We start from the raw sequence: 8,052 nt of genomic DNA on the forward strand, positions 1-8,052 counted from the left end.
AAAAAAAAAAAAAAAAAAAAAAAAAAAAAAAAAAAAAAAAAAAGAAAGAAAAAGAATTCTTGCTTTCTGATATATTTAAACAAAACAGACTACACAATCATAGTAACAGACACAGTGTAGTATTGGTACAAGAACACATATTTAACAAATACTCCAATGGACCAAACAAGGAACTCAGAGTCAAATAGATTCGCATGTGTATAAGAAAATATATGACAAAATTGATATCAAAAATCAAAAGAAAAAATGGTATTTGAGATTATGTAAGGAAAATCTATCTTACTATAAATAAAAAATCCTGTATCTCTTCAGAATACACTTAAAATGGTGGACTCCAGATTCACTGAAGGTCTATCTATAAAAGCAAAAAGTGCAAAATTAATAAAACTTAATGTAGGATAAAATTTTTGTACTCTAAATCTGGGGAAGGTCTTTCACAAAAAAAATTCCAAACACATATAATAAAGCTAAATTTATGAATTGGATGACATGAAAAATTTAGGATTTCTGTTTAATGTAAGATACTATGGAAAAAGTTTATAGTTAGATGATAGGAGGATTTATTTGCAATGTCTAATACTAACAAGGGATTAATATCTGGAGTATACATGATTGTCCTACAATTCAATCATAAGAAGACAGGAATAAAAGTAGAAAAACTATACAAACAGTATAAACATTGGGAGGATGAAAACTTAAAAAGCTAACAAATGTACAAGGTAATGTTCTAACTTATCAATAATCAGAGAAACGCCAATGAAAACTGATGTATCACTTAACATGTATTAAATTGAAAACAAGTAGAAAGCTGGATAAATGCAAACATTCACAGAAATGTGGTAATATAGAAGTGCTCAATTACTGCTAGTGTGAGTACTCTGGTACACATATTCTAGAAAATAATCTAGCACTATGTGTAGATGCTATGATTCAGCAATTATATTCCTGTATATATAACACAAAGAAATTCTCACCTAGATTTATAAAAGGACACATACTAGTATATAATTTGCTATATTATTTGTGGTGGTGGGAATTCTGATGCAACTAAGTATCCATTATTGGGTGGGTGGATAGGTAAAGTAGATGGATGCCCGCCATAAAATATGATACTGCATTTAGAAGCAACAAATTAGATGTATACATAGCAACATAAACATATATTAATATTAAATGCACACTGCTTAGTAAAAAGAAAGTTTAAAAGAGATAAAAAAACACATAGGTAAATTGAAAATATGTATAAAACTACACTAATCATTTTGTAAGAACACATCCAAATGAAAAAGGTTGCTTGTGTTGGCAAAAAGGAGGAGAACATTGGAGCATGATGTGGTAGTGAAAGAAAGTAAATAAAACAACTCCAAAAGAAATAGAAAATGTAAATGAACAATTAATTATTTTTACATGTAAATGCTACTTCCTCTGTCTATCACATATCCAATCAAAGAAAGACAAGCTTTTCTAGCAGCAGATTTTTGACAAAACCTTTAGGGAATAATTTGTGTCTGTGCCTTAAGTAATCATAAATGACGTGTCCCAGTGATCCATCAATTCTATTCCTGAGTATTATTCCTAGGAAATTATTCCATATGTCCTTAAGATGACATACATTGTTTTTGATGGCAGAAAGCTGGAGAAATAAGGGAGGCCATCAGCGCTAGGGTAAAATTGTGGTGGAAATGCACACTGGAGTATTGTATACTAGGTGAAAGTAAAGGATTAGATGTACACATAAACATAGTTCTGGGTAGGAATAGTAAGAAAGAAAATGAGATATATAATGCAATACCATATACTTAAACTTCAAATACATGTACACATAAAAAAAATGCACATTTTGTAAGAATAAAAAAAACACATTAATTAGAATGGTTGACTATGCAGGAATAATTGAATAGAGACACATTATATAATTCTGAAACTGCCTGAGCTTTGTTTTCTATACCAGGAAATGAAAACAATAATTGTAATTTAAAGTTTCCAAAAAACTCAAAAAAAAACGAAGAAATCTTCATTTTTTTTGCAAATCTTGCCTTTTTTTACACTTAGCCCAAGATAGTTAGTATAATTGGCTAAAAACACACCTGACTTACTGCTATAGATATGGGAGTGCTGGTAGAGGAGGGCATGGTCCCTGGCTAGGGCTCCACCCCCACGGACCTAGGTGAGGACAGGTATTTTTGTTGCATTTTCCAAGACCACCCTGGCCTGCCACACCTCCGTCCTGTGCCTGTAAAAACCAGACACCCTAGCAAGGCAGAGATAGAGGCAACTGGACATCCAGAGTAGTGTATCAGCAGAGGAACACATAGATGGCTGGATGTCTAGAGGAATGCTCCCATGAGAAACGCTCCCACAGGTGCCGGCATGCTGGCAGGCCACTGACCAGCAGAAAGATGCAGTTTGGCTGGGGCAGTCGGAGGAGAGTCTCCAGGGGAAAACCATCTCCCTTCTGGCTCCCCCATCTGCTGAAAGCTACTTCCTCTCAATAAAACCTTGCATTCATTCTCCAAGCCCACGTGTTTTCGAATCTTCCGGTACACTAAGGCAGGAAACCCAGGATACAAAAAGCCCTCTGTCGTTACAACAAGGTGGAGGGTCTAACTGAGCTAACACAAGCCGCCTTTAGATGACAAGCTAAAAAAGCACCCTGTAACAAACGTCCACTGGGGCTTCAAGAGCTTAAAACATTCACCCCTAGACACTGCCTGGGGTCAGAGCCTCACAGCCTGCCCATCTGTATGCTCCCCTAGAGGTTTGAGCAGTGGGGCACTGAAGAAGTCTGCTGCACCCCCATCACATGACCTGGGAGGGGGACAAGGGAACTTTTCCCATATCACTATATGTATTGTACTTTCACACAGGTATCTCCAAGGATTGACTATACTCTTCACCACTCACTGATATTTATGACCCACAACACAGTCCTGTACTTGGCACCAGGTATAAGAAAAGAACATAGATAAACCCTTGAGCGACTGAGCTGAGGCACGAGCCAAACCAAAAGAAGAGATCAATAAATAACATGTACATGCTTTTGTTATTACGATGTTTTGTCCTGTCGCAGCTGTGAGTAATTCACTGTATTTTGGTACTTGTAAAGGGAAAATGTTACTTTTGCTGATCTTTGAGTGTGATAATCAACTCAGCCCAGCAGTTAGGTAGTTGTGTAGAGAACAATGCTAGAGCCGGGAAACAATCCTTGCCTGTAACCAATCTCAGTAGTTGTTCCACCATCAAGCCAGGCTTTGTGCAGTATCAGTTTCCTGAAGACATAGTAACTCTTAAAAGTCATTCAAGTAAATATTGACTGCAGGCATTGCATAAGGCAACACAAGTTGAAAACTCTAATTTGTTTTTATGAAAGTACTATATCATCAAAGAGTCTGGTTGTCAGCTTGCAAAAGAAAGAGCACTACGTCTAGAGCAACAGCAAAACTATGTCGTCAAAAACATCCAAAATTGATAGACAAAAAAAAAAATCCAGACTGGGCAAAGGTAAACGTTCCAATTTAATTCTTTTATTTCAAAAACTTCAAAAGCTAAATGCTGCTATTTTACAGTATGACTAATTCTGACAGTAGTGTTGAAATGGAGTAGATAGAACTGTGATTGGAGGTTGTGGGGGCTGTAATCAACATGAAATTAGCAATCCTTCTTATCAAAAAAAGGTAGATTCTCAGATTGGTTTGACAGAAGTGATAGATGAATACCTAACCTCTAGTTTGAATACATCATAAACTGTGGAAGAGCAAGAAATTGGCAGAGTATCAAGCTAAGCATTGTGCTGAAGCAAAATTCAGTTTCCTAAACAATCAAATGTGAATGGAAAGTACAACTAAACTGAAAAAAAAAAAAATTGAAGAAAAACAATTCTATGCTCGTCTAAAATGTATAGACATGCCAGGGAGTATTATTCAACTATTTATTATTACATGATATAGCACAACAAATTGAGTACCCACAAATCAGTAAGTAAAAAGCTGTAGAAGTAGCATGATACCACAGTACATACTAGGCTCCATAGTAACCTACCAGGCTTTGACCTCAGTTTGCTCCTGATCCTTAAGAACACAGTGGATCCAGGACAGTTTCATATTCTAAGATACTTGTCTCAGTTTATATAATGAATAGGTAAAAATAATGATAAAAGAAGGCCAGGTACATTGGTCAGTTACAATAAAAATAAAAAATAACAAGAGAAGATTACATAAAATAATATCTAGACTACATCTGTGTGTTTCTTTTAGCACTAACTTGTCGATAATATGAATCTCTGGGTCTCTACTCTATCTGAATTCTATGCTTTAACAGATATTATGATAACAACTTCTGGTGAGAAGCTGTAAGACATTTTCCTTACATGAAGGGGGTGACATGAAGACAAAGAACAAAAGAATTGTGATGAACGTTATTACACTTTATAAGCAAATGAGGATGAGGCCTAACCATTCACAGAAAATCACCCCAAAATACTTACATATTTGTCATCCCACTTCTACTAGTATAACTGGAAAGCCAACAAATTGGACACCCAAGTTTAGAATATATGTTGATCTCTTCTCAAGGAGTTCTATCATTATAATTTCACAGGCTATTTTAAAAATGCATCATCAATAAAACTGTCATCAGTGATCCAAAAATAACAACAGATGCAGGCCAAGAAGGAATGCTATTTTGCTTTACTCCCCATGGTGTTCTTTCAAATATATCATGTAATTTATTCAAGATGGAAAAGTTGATTCTGATCATAAGCTCTACATATCCTCTTGAAAGTCTGGAATTGCAGACTTAGTCGCACAAGGACCTCTGAAGCTTGAGAACCTTGATTGATAAAGTTCTTACCAGGGACAGCATGCTGCTCAGAAGCAGCCAAGCAGCTCTCATACAAAAGGGTGACCATGAATTGTGTCCTCTGGCAGATGGATTCCATACTGAGAAGTGACTCAGATATGAAGTAAGGATCAGGTCTATTTTCTATCCAACTGAATTTTTCTAATAGAAGGAAAATGCAACGTGAATAGAGGATTCTTTGGTTGGATCAAAATTATAAAGGTCCAATTTCTATTCATGTTTAGAATATCCCAAGTCTCATTAACAATATTGTACCCTATGAAAATAAAACTGCAAATATGTACAAATTAATCATGGTTTATATAGAAATTCAACCAAAATGCAATAGGTGAAAAACACATAGATATTGCTTACTATCAAGGAAACTAACCTTTGAAGATACTATCCTCTATATACTCATAGGTAGAAAAGTATGAGTCAATTAAATCATACTACAAAACAAATTCAAAGATTCTTATGTGGTCTGTCACTTGGTAAATATAATGATGTTGAGTTATGTATGATTTTTATCATAACATTTTCTAAAATCCCAAATGTATAAGAAATGTGGCAAACTTAACACAACTACAGACTGCAACCTATTTTAAGATATCAAATTACTTTTTTCCAGTGAAACATGATAAAAATACACTTCTTTTAGTATTTTGAGAGGTGTTGCATTGAATTTATAAGTAGATTTAGGAATAATTGGCATCTTCCATCCCGGAACATATTTTGTGTCTCAATTATTCAAGCTCACTTACATGTGTTTAAGAAAAGCTGTTTTCTTTATATAGAACTTACACAAATGTTGTTAGATTTATTTTAGGTAGTTTATAATTTGTGTACTTAGGACTCTAGTTGCATACCAATTTAAGCTAGTATTATGATTTGGATATTTGTTCTCTCCAAATCTCATGTTGAAATGTGGTCCCCAATGTTGGAGGTGGGGCCTTAGGGAAGATATTTGGGTCATAGGAGCAGATCCCTTATGAAAGGCTTGGTGCCATCCCCTTGGTGATGAGCAATTTCCCTCTATATTAATTCATGTGAGAGGCTGTTTAAAAAAACCTGGCACCTCCTTCTCTCTCTTACTTCCTCTCTCACTATGTGATACACTGGCTCCTCCTTCACCTTCCACCATGAGAAAAAGCTTCCTGAGTCCCCACTAGAAGCCAAGCAGATGTAGGTGTCATGCTTGTACAACCTGCAGAACCATGAGCCAAAATAAACTATTTTTCCTTATAAATAACCAAGTCTCATGTATTCCTTTATAGCAACACAAAAGGGACTAACACAGCTACATTAAGCAAAACTGTTGAATTTATTAACTCATGTGAACAGTGTAAAATCTGGAGTGGGTCTGACCTCTGGGAAAAATTTATCCAGAGCATCAAACACCACATTTTCTCTAAATAATACACTCTAAATCTCTCTCTCTCTTTCTCTCTCTTGCTGTAGCACACATGTACACATGCACACTCGTGTGCACACACACGCACACACACAGGTGCTCTTCCTTCAAAAAACTACAAATTAGAGAATACAATTTTCACCTTTTGTTCTATTTTATTTATTCATATTGCCATGTCTTCTTTCTTTTTTTTTCTGTTTTTTTTTTTTTTGGAGCAGTATTTACATTTTTTATTTCAAGTTGTAAAATATACGTGGCCAACATTGTTACTTTCATCCGCAGATGGAATAGCTGGGAAGTATAAAAACCTGTACATGACCTTTTATCAAGATTATTTGTCATCAAATTACCCATATCCAAGTTTCCATGGGCCTGGAATTTCCTTTCCACTTGATAGGGGTATATATTAGGAAGTCCAGTTGATAACATTTTAATTTTTTTATAAAAAAAGGAAAAAAGAATCAGCAGAGTCAAGTTGTCTTAGTCTTAAGGCTTTCTGGATTTCTTCCTTGGAGGAGGTCAGGATCTTCCCAAGGCCTGGGTCCTCTAATATTCTTCCAGTCATCAAACTTGGAGTCTTTTATTTTCTCATATTCCGACTCTAAAGATATTTTATTCTCTTTCAGTTTTTTTTCAAACTCAGGATCCATTTTAATCTTCACAGCATCATATCGGATTTGAGAAAACTCACGAAGACCAAAAGAACCTCCAACAATCAGCAGCAACATGGGGACTCCATAGGGGAGAGTCTTGTTCTTGCCAAATGCATGCATCACCGCGGGTGCAAACATGACTGAAATCTTCCATCCGCTCAGAACTCCAAGCGGACCCAGCTCAGACTCCCAAATGTCAGCGGCCCACGCTGTCACCAAGAGGAGTAAGCCCTTGACTCACTTCCTTTTCCTTGGTTATTTAGTGCTTGGTCCTTACTGAATGGTTTCCGCTAGACAAAAGCAATCGAGTCATCGTAACATACTTGTGCGTCTGCCCATAAATGCGGGCGTCAGAGCGTTTTTGGTTCCGTAATGTCGTCGGCGTGCAGTTGGGATTCAGAGATTTGAATCAGTTTACGATCATCACCAAATCGATATGGAAACCAGTACTTCCCACGTTCTGGGTCCGGACTGTCTTCTTAGAACACTCCCATAGGCACATGGCCACTCGATAAAAACAACTAAGGAAAAAAGTATTTTGAGGCCGGTGTGGTGGCCTGGGTGGGTGTCCTGTAGTCCCAGCACTTTGGGAGGCCAAGGTGGATGGATCACCTGAGGTCAGGAGTTCTAGACCAGCCTGGTCAACATGATAAAACCCCATCTCTATGTTAAAAAAAATACAAAAATTAGCCGGGCATGGTAGCAGGTGCCTGTAATCCCAGCTACTGGGAGGCCGAGGCAGGAGAATCGCTTGAACCCGGGAGGCGGAGGTTGCAGTGAGCCCAGATCTCGCCATCACACTCCATCCTGGGGAACAAGAGCAAGACTTTGGCTCAAAAAGAGAAAAGAAAAAAAAGTATTTTGAAGCTGGTACTCCAGTCTTTATGGCTATTTGTGGGATGAGGAATTTACCAGTTTAATGGAGACTTTTTTCTTTTTTCTTTTTTTTTGAGACGAAGTCTCATTTTGTCACCTAGGCTGGAGTTCAGTGACGCGATCCCGGCTCCGTCTTCTTTCTATTTGTAGTATTTTATCATCTATATTTACTGACACTTCATACTTTTAAATGTATCAAATGTAAACTACACATTTATCTGTAAAACAAAATCTGAGAATAAGTATTAAAAAAATTAGGTAGAAGGGAGTGAT

General features: G+C 36.6%; 1 pseudogene across 1 annotated transcript; it reads right to left on the bottom strand.

Annotated features, from left to right (window-relative positions):
- Window positions 1-6,459: 6,459 nt before the first annotated feature.
- On the bottom strand, window positions 6,460-7,179 carry LOC111536695 (annotated as a pseudogene). Its single transcript, XR_002729795.2, has one exon. The product of XR_002729795.2 is annotated as a cytochrome c oxidase assembly protein COX16 homolog, mitochondrial pseudogene (transcript).
- Between the last annotated feature and the right edge of the window lie 873 nt (window positions 7,180-8,052).

Source organism: Piliocolobus tephrosceles, unplaced genomic scaffold (assembly GCF_002776525.5).
Source record: "Piliocolobus tephrosceles isolate RC106 unplaced genomic scaffold, ASM277652v3 unscaffolded_44829, whole genome shotgun sequence".
NCBI classification, from domain to species: Eukaryota; Metazoa; Chordata; class Mammalia; order Primates; family Cercopithecidae; genus Piliocolobus; species Piliocolobus tephrosceles.